Genomic DNA, 12,094 nt, shown 5'->3' with positions numbered 1-12,094 from the left:
CCAAATGGCAGAAGCTTCCAGCCTGCCGGGGAGAAGCTCGTCCCCTGAAGACCAGACACCAGGAGGATGGAGCGGGTGATGACGACAGACATGATGAGTGAGGAACAAGGCCAATAGAAGGTGGACATGGACACTACTGCGCTTTCATTGTCGGCTGCGGGAGGCGTCCCGAGGGCACAAAGGTCGATGGGCGATGGCTGGAGCCCTGTAGCAGCCAGGGGCTTGCCAGGATTGAGCAACACTCATAAGACTTACTCATAATTGGGTATAGGCTTAGGTATTGGACTGTATTCCAAGAAATTAATTTCACTGTGCATTTGCATTTTACAATAAAAGCCTAATTGAATCATTGAACCTTTGGATGAAGATTATTAGTATTGAAACCTGGAAGTGATTTTGCTGAATCTTGTCTTGCCTGCACATGAGGAGAGACTACTATCCTACTCCCAGCAACTTTATATTCCATTCCTTCTACAGATTCTATCCGCCTTTGCCAAATGCTCAAAGACTGTGCTTGCACCAGCCGTTGAGAAAAAGATTTAAAAAAATTCACAGCCCTCCAAGAGAAAAAAAGGACCAACCCTTATTTTTAAATAGCAAACTCTTAACCTAGCACCTCCCATTACAAAGGAAACATCCCGCTCATACCTGCACTACCAAAACCCTCAGGATCTTAATTTTAATCATTACTGCTTGCTCTCCAGCAGCTACTAGCCTGGCCCTTCCAACCTCTCTTCATCAGACAACACACCAGATATTAGACGAGTAAACCTTTGAGCTGTTTCCAATGCATTGATCTCCTTCCTTAATTAAGGAGGCCAATTCTGTATCGCATGTGTCTTTACGATGTGGGAGGAAAGCAAAGCACTTGGAGAAAACTCATCTGGTTACAGGGAGAACATGCAGACTCCAGCCGCTGAGGTTAGGATTAAACTTTGATGATTGGCACTGCGAGGCAGTGGCTCTACCTGCTGCACCACTGTGCTGGCCACGTTTTACACTGTTCAGTACATACAGATATACATAAAAGTTGCATGTCAACATTTGTATCAAAGCGCTAATAATCAGGAGACTGTGTGGAGCAACAGTGCCCAAGAGATTATACAAGCAATGACAAGGCACAGAAAGGGCAATGAATGAATGATTGCTGACATTGGAGACCTTTTGCTTGTTTTGATAAGATATGAAAGGGAGTAACCTCTTCTGCCTCTCTTGTTGCTGTTTTCCTTGCCACTCCTTTTACATCAACACACACACTCAAATTAGCCAAGATTATGAACTCTCACCCTGTCAGAGATGTTTTGTCTGTCCTACCCACCCATTCCCCACCCACCCTCTCTGCAGCTTACAAACCAACATGATTTCTCTCTTCCCCAGTTCTGACCAAGCCTCTTTGACCTGAAGCGTTGATGCTGCTTCTCTTTTCACAGATATTTCCTGACCTGCTGAACAATTCCAGCACTTGCTGATTTTATTTCAGATCGCCAGCATGTGCAGCATTTTGATTGTCACTCACTATCAATTCTACATCTCAGGTCACAGTTTAAGAATAAAGGGGGGGCCAGTTTGGACTGAGATGGAGGACAAATTTTCTTCACGCAGGGAGTTGTGAATCTGTGGAATTCTCTGCCACAGAAGGGAGTGCAGGTCAATTCACTGGATGTTTTCAAGAGAGTTAGATTTAGTTCTTGGGGCTAACAACATCAAGGGATATGGGGAAAAAACAGGAAAGAGGTACTGATTTTAGATGAATAGCCATGATCATATTGAATGGCACTGCTGGCTCGAAGGGTCGATAGCCTATTCCTGCACCTATTTTCTATGTTTCTATGCTTGAGTATATGGCAATAAAACTCGACCACTTGATTTTGAAGCATTCATGCATGGTGGAGGTATAATGTAGTAATAGAGTGATACAGTGTGAAAACAGGCCCTTCGGTGCAACTTGCCCACACCCGCCAACATGTCCCAGCTACGCTACGTGCTTTTGGTCCATACCTCCAAACGTGTCCTATACATGTATCAGTCTAACTTTTTCTTAAATGTTGGGATGGTCCCTGCCTCAACTACCTCCTCTGGCAGCTTGTTCCATACACCCATCACCCTTTGTGTGGATAAAGTTACCCCTTAAAAAATTACCTCTTAAAAATACTTCATACAAAAAACATTGAAATCATACTTCTACAGTGCACTAAAACATGATTTTAATACATCAAATTTTAAAAAGTTCCTACCCTTGGAGGGGGGGGACCCTCTTCTTCCACAACCTCTTCCACACCCTCTCCCCACTCGGTTGCTCCACTCCCACCATATTGCACAATTCCAATGGGAGGGGACACCTTGCCACTCTTGCTGATATTTACTTATGCTCTTTCATTTTGAATGTGTTGTAGAAACTGAAAATTGTTATAATTGAATATGCATCAATGCTACCTGAACATCAACAGCTAGGGAAGACAAGGCATAACCGCAAGTTCCTTGTAGAACGAGTTACACGGTATCAGAGCTTTATTTCCCATCTGCCAGCCAACTGAAAAAAGGCATCTTGTAATCCTGGCATTGGCCAGCAGGTAGCAGCAAATGCTAAAACATCCTGCCAGAAGCGAGCAGTTCATTTAGACATCATAAAGGTCCAAATCGAATTTCACGGTACCTTAATTGGTACACGTGAGAATAAAATACCTTTGTAACTTTGAATTCTCCATCACATTTACAAATATAGTGTGCATTGCCACGTCTCTAACCTCCTTTCGATTTTTATTTTGGTTCCTGTATCTTTAATTGTTTCATGAAACTAAAGTCTCGTGCATCCAGCTCTGTGATAACTGTTCAGTTCCTTGCCCAGGACTTGTGTGCAGAGCAGGAAGGTAGGGTTTCAGCGTGAATTGGTTCTTTGAAAGATTTACTGCTTTGTCTCAACCTTCCACACTTTCCCAACAACCAATCAAACATTTTTTTCCCCTTTGAGCATTTATTCACTTTCCTCTGGTGAGCGACTGTTGAATCTGCTTCCACCACTCCGTCAAGGAACTGTGTGTCAGGCCATAGAAAAATAGAAGATAGTGAACATATGCCTCCAGAGGATATCAGATTTTAGATCAATCTCAAATGATTTAGGGAGTGGTGTTGGGGGAAAACTTACGCAAATGAATAACTTTGTCTTATATATCTATTTGAAGAAACAAGCATCAGTATGTCAGAACCAGAGGTTGGAAAACAATTCAGAATGGTAAGGATATGCATAGATGTGCAAAATTAGAGATAGAGTATAAGACAAATGTAAGGTAAATTGTTTTTGTCCGAGATTTGATCAAGGCCAAGAAAATGGTTCTACTTCATCAGAAGACGAATGAAATTTGCAATTTGTCCAATGATTCATACCAATTTGTATGGATGTACCAGAGAAAGCAATTAATGGTACATCAACCATGGCAACTGTTCCACCTAAGATTGCAAGAAACTGCAGGGTATGGTGGATGCAACCCAGTCCAGCATGTAAACCAACCTTACTCCCATTAACTCCATGTTTAAGAAAGAGCTGCAGATGCTGGAAAAATCGATGGTAGACGAAAATGCTGGAGAAACTGAGCGGGTGAGGCAGCTTCTATGGAGCGAAGGAATAGGTGAAGTTTCGGGTCGAGACCCTTCTTCAGACTGATGTGGGGGAGGGGAGTGGGAAGAAGAAAGGAAGAGGCAGAGACAATGGGCTGTGAGAGAGCTGGGAAGGGGAGGGGAAGGAGGGAGAATGCAAAGACTACCTGAAATTGGAGAAGTCACTGGTCATACCGCTGGGGTGTAAAGTACCGAAGCGAAATATGAGGTGTTGCTCCTCCAATTTGCGGTGGGACTCACACTGGCCATGGAGGTAGCCCAGGACAGAAAGGTCGGATATACGGAATTGGAGGGGGAGTTGAAATGCTGAGCCACTGGGAGATCAGGATCATTAATGCGAACTGTGCGGAGGTGTTGGGTGAAGCGATCGCCAAGCCTGCGCTTGGTCTCACCGATGTAGAGCAGTTGACACCTAGAGCAGCAGATGCAATAGATGAGGTTGGAGGAGGTGCAGGTGAACCTCTGCCTCACCTGGAAAGACTGCTTAGGTCCTTGGATGGAGTCGCAGGGGGGAAGTAAAACGACAAGTGTAGCATTTCCTGTGGTTGCAAGGAAAAGTACCAGGGGAGGGGGTGGTTTGGGTGGGAAGGGACGAATTGACCAGGGAGTTGCGGAGGGAGCGGTCTCTGCGGAAAGCCGAAATGGGAGGAGATGGGAAGATGTGGCCAGTGGTGGGATCCCTTTGGAGGTGGCAAAAATGTCGGAGGATTATCTGTTGTATGTGGAGGCTGGTAGGGTGGAAGGTGAGGACAAGGGGGACTCTGTCCTTGTTACGAGTGGGGTGGATGGGGAGTGAGAACAGAGCTACGGGATATAGAAGAGAATCTGGTGAGAGCCTCATCTATAGACGAAGGTGGGAACCCCCATTCCCTGAAGAATGAGGACATCTCCGATGCCCTGGTTTGGAACACGTCATCCTTGGTGCAGATTCAGCGCAGATGGAGGAATTGGGAGTAGGGGATAGAGTCCTTACAGGAAGCAGGGTGGGAAGAAGTGTAGTACAGATAGCCATGGGAGCCAGTGGGTTTGTAGTAGATATTGGTCAGTAGTCGGTTGCCTGCGATGGAGAGAGTGAGGTCTATCTCACAATCTCCCTCACTATCTCCATCGCTGGTAACCGACTACTGACCTATATCTACTATGTCCTGGGCCTCCTACATGGCCAGAGTGAGTCCCAGCTCTCCCACAGCCCACTGTCTCCGCCTCTTCCTTTCTTCTTCCCACACCCCCACATCTAATGAGGGTCTCAACCCAAAATGTCACCTATTCCTTCGCTCCATAGATGCTGCCTCACCTGCTGAGTTTCTCCAGCATTTTTGTCTACCTCCCATTAACTCCATCTTCTCTTCATACTTCCATGGGAAAGAAGCCAATGTAACGAAGGACAACTCACATCCCAGTCATTCTCACCGCCCCTCATTCATCGAGCAGTAGATACAAAGGCTTGAAGCCATCGGATTCAACAACAGCTTCTTTCCTGCTGATATCAGGCTTGTGTGGACCGCTCTTAAACTGAAGGTTTAGTCCCGGTCTCCCAATCAACCTTGTTGCAGCTGTTGTTCTTTATTTTAATCTGGACTTTAGAGCTGTAACACTCTTTTCTACATTTTATTTCCTTTCCCATTCTACACCCCTTGTTGTACTCATGATGGTATGATTTGCCTGGACAGCAGACAAAACTAAGATTTTCACTGTATCTCAGTACACGTGATCAAGTGGTCGCGCCATCGAGTGTGGCAGCCTCGCCTGCAGCTGTTCGTACTTTCAACCTTTTTAAAATTTGTAGTCGTCAAAAAGTTTTGTCGTGGAAGCCTTTTAGTCTTTTTATGTGGGGGGGGGAAACTGTTTTTCAGTCACTACCTGGGTCGAGGATGCATCTTTCCACCGAGCCGCATCTTCGTCCCCTCCCCATGTTGAAGCTCTAGAGTGCTGGGACTGCCGACTTTAACACCACGGTCTCCGATTCGGACACTCCAATCCGCTGAGACTGTTCTTCCGACGCCGCAATACCATTATCCGGCGAGAGGGCCTGAAACATCGGGTCATCCGTAGCGGCGACTGCGGAGGCCCCAAATAGGCCCCGACCACGGGTGAACAAGAGGAAGAGGACTAGGACTGAACTTTTATTGCCTTCCCTCACAGTGGGAGCTTTGATTCCGCTGTGGGGGATGTTTTATGTTTTATGTTAAATTTCACTACACCAATTGGTGTATGTGACAATAAATGTGCTTTGTCCTTTGTCCTACATGTGACGATAATAAACCAAAACTAATACCAAATTGGAGCGAAGAGGAAAATCACGGAAACAAGACGAGGTACAGATTGGTAAAGGAGAATTGATTAAATGAGGCGGGGGGCCAAATGGTTGAAAAGATGGTCATCAACATTCATTAAAGAGAGCAATTGTGTTAAAAACTGCCCAGGAGAAAGAGCCCGATCAAAAGTCCACCATCTACAAAGCTCAAGTCTGGAGTACTCTCCAACTGGGTGCAGCTTCAACAACACTCAAGAAGCTCAACCCCATACAAGGCATAGCAGCCGCTTGATAGACACCCCATCCACAATCATTCTCGCAGTCCACCACCAATGCACAGTAGCAGAAGTCTATACCATCCACGGCATGCACTGCAGCAACTCACCAACACTCCTCAGACAGCATCTCCCAAACTCATGTTCTCTACAAGGTCTCAAGGGTAATTGTGAATGGGCAATTAAATGCTGGCTCAGCCAGCAAAGTCCACATCTCTTCAAGAAATAAAAGGAAAGGTATGGATCGGTGAATGAAAGAGGACTCCTGACTTGGGCTAACTGAGGGCAAGGGAATTTAAAGCAACTCTTTACAGTAGATAAAACAGTCTGAGGCTGGATATGTGCCAGTGAACTGGAATAGCCATTTTTAAACATCTAATTTGTGTAATTACAGGCCAGTTGGCAAGGATGGTTCCATGAAAACACTTACTGTAGATCCCAAGAGTAAACTCACTGTACATCTTGATTTCAGAAAACCAAGTGTGGAAGCAACCAGTGCTGTTGCAAAAGTGATCCGTAAAGGTTAGGAGTACTATTGAGTTTAATGGAGCCTCTGATTAGTTGTCACAGCAGGAGTGCTGCTGACACACCCATAGCATGAAGACAGAGGTGAAGATTATTCTGGGTCAAAAACACAGCACAAGCTGGTGAGCATTGGGAGTTTAGATAGTCATCAGTGACTCTTGGATATTCTAGTTTCGCGGATTGTGCACTGGAGTGTCCTTGTCAATACATTAGTCAGACTTTGTTGTAAAACGCCTCAGCAATCCCAGCCTTGCCCTTGCAGAGATACTCCATTGTCCTACCCACCTCTTGCGCAACATCTTCATAACATAAAACAACATTATGGTAATCCGTTTCACACTTTCCCAACTCCGATCTGAAACATTGATTCTTTCTCTTTACATGTTGGGTGTCTGGCTTCTGAGTGTCTTTACTTGTGCTTTATGAAGTTGATTGAATGTTTTCCCCTGATGCAAGAAGGAGTTGATGAGGGCAACATTACTCGGCTGTGTGTGGGAAGCCTTGGAAGCAAGCAGGGAATAGCTCCAAAATCAGGGAATAGTGATTAATGGTTGTTTTTGAGTCTGGTAAGTAGCACATAGTCTGGCTTCTAGGAGTTGGCAGTGGGATCACTGGTTTATTATATATTAATGGCACAGGTTTGGATGTACAAGAGACAATTTCAAAATTCAAAGTTTTTGCAAAATTTGGAAGGATGACAATGCATTAGGGAGAAGTGCAATAGCTTAAAAGGCAATGTAGAAATACTATGTTGATGGGTGGACACATTGATGGATTAATTTTTATGCCTAGAAATATGAACTGGCGCATCTGCTGGGAAATACCAGGGGAGGGAGGGAATATAATCTAAAGTGGGTGCAAGGTCAGGGATTGCCGTGGATACATAGACAGAGAGATACACCATGAAACCAGGCCCTTTGGCCCATCAACTGCGCACTGACCATTAACTACCCATTTACTCCAATTACCCATTAATCCCATTTTTTAAATTCTCCCCACATTCTCATCAACTCCCCCAGAATCTACTTTTCATCTCCACACTTTACATTTTGCAGCAGCCAATTATCCCACCAATCTGCATGTCTTTGGGATGAGGGAGGAAACTGAAGCACCCAGAGTGAACCCACGTGGTTACAGGGAGAGGAGCAAACTTCATACAGACAGCACCCGAGGTTAGGATCGAACCTGGGTCTCTGGCGCAACGAGGCAACTTCTCTACTGACTGCGCCGTTCATTTAGAAATCAGTGTTTTAGAAGGCAGTGAGGTCAGATTCAGCCGTAGCTGAATGAGCTAAGGAACGAGGTGCATGATTCACTACTGTGATGATTCAATTATCTGATCTAATCCAGTTTGAAGGTGAAGGTATGGATGAGCATTCAAACAGGAGGTAGGTCAACGAATGGATGATACTAGAGGCATAAGGCTACGAAATATGGGAACGTGGGAAATGGCAGTGAGGCAATGGCGGGGACAGAGTAGAGAGTGACTAGAAGCCACTGTTGATGACTCTTTTCAATTGAGGTTGTGCCTTCCTGCTAGTCTTAGGAACTGCATCATGCTGTGTAAATGAGTGAGCATGTCATGCCACGTCTGCCCAAACGGAGACGGAAGATGCTGCGAAAAGTAAGTTTAGAAGTGACCTCAATGAAAATGTTTATCGATTGTTAGTGTCGTCGATGCTATTGAATAGTCGAGGGAAAAAATGGATAAGGGCAGTGTGTTTTTGCACTGTCTTCTTTCATCGGGATGTGAGCTGGGTCCAGAGCTCAATGGTTCCACCTGCTATGAAACATTAAACTTGCTGGATTTAATCTCTGGGAAATAGCTAAGGGGGACATCCCTGAAATGACTATGTTTTGGAAGGTAGACGTGGAACAATATTTCCAATGGTGAAGTCGCTCAACACTACAGATCACAAGCATAAGAAATCCAATAAATAATTAAGGAGAAGCTTCTGTAGCAGTTAAGCGAAGAAATCTGGGAAATGCAAGTCAAAAAGAGGTAAACAGTAAGATGAACCGGGGGGAATAATGATTGGAGCTAATTGGAAGATGCTCAAATAGACTATTTGCAACCAATTGACTGTCTCAAAGTTTCCACAACTCTGATTCACTCAAACCCACTCTCCCTACAAAGATAATGTCTGTTGAATCATGTGGCCCATTTGTGTGCAGTATACATTTACGACTGCTGTTTTATATGTGGCTGGTTTCAATGGTGGAGAGTATTTTCTTCTGTGGAATCCTGATCACAGCACCGAATGGGTTCAGGCAAATGGCCTTTTTTGATCTTTTAATTCCATGCAGCTTTTCCATTTCTGTATAAACACCAGATGAAATATTTGGAAAGCTATTGTCTAGCCTTGATAAGGAAAACCTGTTAAAGTCCCGTTGACAGTGCAACTTTCCTTGAGTTTTTCACTCACATTTTGTCCGAATTCTCTGGACTCAAATCTAACTACCGCGGCTCATCAATGACTTCGTAAACATCACTGAAACTTTCTGGATTTAGGTAACCTTTCCTTTGAAAAGAATTGGCCGTCTCACAAAAATGAGTCGTTCTTTTGAAAGTTTGGCTTCCCTCTCAAATGAATGAAGAATTGCAACATTCGTATCAAATTATGTTTGGAACAGAATTCTGACCAGAGCTAGTTATTCCTTGCCTCATAACATTCCTTATTATAAGTGATTTAACTTGAGGGAAACCCCTGCAAAGCCAGAACCACTCCATTACTTATGTCAATACATTGGCATTCATTTGACGGGTATGATTACAAAGGATGGTGTGTATTTTTGCAGTTCTTTAAGAATCTAAAAGCTTGGAAGAGAATAATTTTCCTAGGCATAATACAACACACTCTTCCTACTGCAGGTATAGGTTGAGAGAAATGTTATATAATGCATGTTATATTCAGAAAGTGATGGAACACGACGCACTTACAGATTTACATAGACATTTGCAGACTATTAAAGTGTTCATGCATTGTTCCAGCACAGAGCGTACCAGGACAGTGTATTCTGTGAGTAGGGTATCTGGCTCACCACACTTCAATAGCCAGATGCTGTATATTGGAAGTGCTGTTAATGTAGAATGATGTGACTTCAGCCCATTTACTGCCAGAACCAGACACAAAGTGCTGGAGTACTCAATGGGTCTAGCAACATTTCTGGAGAACACAGAACACATCGGGTCAGAGACCTTCTTCAGACTCTGATGGGAGGGAAGAAAGCTGGAAGAGAAGTGGAGCAGGACAAAGCTTGGCAATTGATGGGTGGATACAGGTGATGGGATCTTTTGATTGGCAAATAGTTGGTCATAGGTCAGAGATGAAAAGTTAAAACGTGGGAGATCAGGGTAGGTGAGAATTGTGAAGCCAGAGGAAGGATCTCTTCTATCCTTAACTCACACTTTTTGTCCTTTCATCCTTGGCCTTTGTCCAATCAAAACCCCTCAACACCTGTATCCGTCTCACTTGCCAGGCTTTGTCCCGCTCCTACTCTTTCTACTTTCACCCCTACCACAACAATCAATCTAAAGAAGGATCCTGGCCTGAAACGTCACCTATCCATCTTCACCAGAGATGTACCTTGATCTGCTGAGCTACTACAGCATTTTGTGTCTTTTTTTGTAAACCATCATCTGCAGTTTCTTGTGTCTTCAGCCACCAGAACTATATGCCCTCTAATGCCCTCTGACTTGGGAACCCATAGATCTCATCACCATCTTTTAAGAATTGCAAACCTTAAATTGGGAATTTAAACTGGCTCTTTCACTGAATTGAAAATGTAAGGAGTGCAGATGCTGGAAATCTAAAAATAAAAACCGAAAGTTTCAGAACAATAGCAGGTCAGGCAGCATCTGCAGGAAGAGAAACAGAGCTTCAACCTGCCCATTGACTCTTTTCCTCTCTCCACAGATCCAACCTGATCTGCTGAATGTTTCCCACACTCTCTGCTTTTTCCCTTTCACTGCAACACTTGTAATCAGGTCTGGTTGGGGGAAGTTCCCCCCCCGCCACAGGTACCATGTAATCCCGTGCTACTTGCTCCATGGTCGGATAGTCGGCAACTAAACCGTCTCCCCCACCTGGTTTGCCAGGTGAGGAGGGGGCTGTGGACCTCCAGCAGGACTGAAATCCAACCTCTCAAAGGTTGGATGAGCTTCTAGCGAGCCAATGGCCATCCACTCTTCAATAGAAGTTGCCATCTATGTCGTACATAGTATTGTAAGGAATGATGGTAAGGCACACGCACCAAAATCCTATACCTCCCGCGACGGATGTCCACAGGAACTGGAGGACGAAGATGTGTGGTGCGTCCGTCACCGTTCCCGTTGGACACCAGCATCACTGCGTTGCTAATGTTTTCAATGATGATGATGATGATGACTTGTCATAAAATATCATTTGTATCTCGGTCTATGTACTAACTGACCACTCTGATAGTTTTGTTGGCAGGCATTTTGTCACTGGTGATATCCTCGTAGAGTCCTACAACACTGAAATAGGCCTTTCTTTCACCACATCCATGCTGGCCCTTTATATATATTTTATTTTTTTGTTTGTTTTTTATTTTATTTTTTAAAATATATATATATTTAATTTAATTTATTTGGCTGACCCTTTTACCTATCTACACATCCCTTTACTGGGGTCAAGGAATCGCGACCATGTTTCCGCCAATCTTTCAACCACCACGCACAAGAAGCGACAAGACAGACACCATTGTATGCAAAACGAGAAGTGAGCTCTCTGGCTGAACAACTTCTAATCTTGTGTGTGGACTCGATAAGAAGAAGATCTCTTTAGTCCACATTAGGACTCTTTCCTTCCATTCCTTATCTATTTCAGTGACTTTCTGTGCCTATTAAACATAATTCCAAATTCAATATCTAATCCCATCAATATTTTGAAAACAAAGTCCAATGGATCGCTGGCCCTTACACCAAAAGGGTTAGATGTTATATTACACCTATAAAAGGTCCTAGATATACCACCCCTGGAGTGCTGAGACCGACATTGGGTCCCAAAAGCCAGGAAGAATACATTTTTCCTAAGTTTATAGAAACTTGCATAGTACTTCCCAGAATTTGGAAGATTAGGAGGTGATTCTATGGACCATTTTAAGTTGGTATAAGAGAACTGATAAGGATAAAAGAGAACCATTTCCACTGGTGGGGAGTGTAGTATTGGGTCTTGTTGGCAGGGAAGGGGCCAAAGGTAAGGTCTTTCTGAGGCAAAATGAGCAATCATTTTTTAGATGCAGTAGTGGTACAAATTTGAAACCCCCCTCAACCCAGGACAGGAGGTTAAATTGTATGTTTTTAATCTTTATCCAGTTGTTTGCCAATAAAGGGTTTCAATTAGTCGAGGTAATGGTGGATGCATGTAGTTAGGGCACAGTTCGGCCATAATCTTATCAAATGGGT

The sequence above is a fragment of the Leucoraja erinacea genome, chromosome 24 (genome assembly GCF_028641065.1).
Source record: "Leucoraja erinacea ecotype New England chromosome 24, Leri_hhj_1, whole genome shotgun sequence".
Taxonomy (NCBI): Eukaryota; Metazoa; Chordata; class Chondrichthyes; order Rajiformes; family Rajidae; genus Leucoraja; species Leucoraja erinaceus.
Note: the sequence above shows the minus strand (reverse complement) of the source record.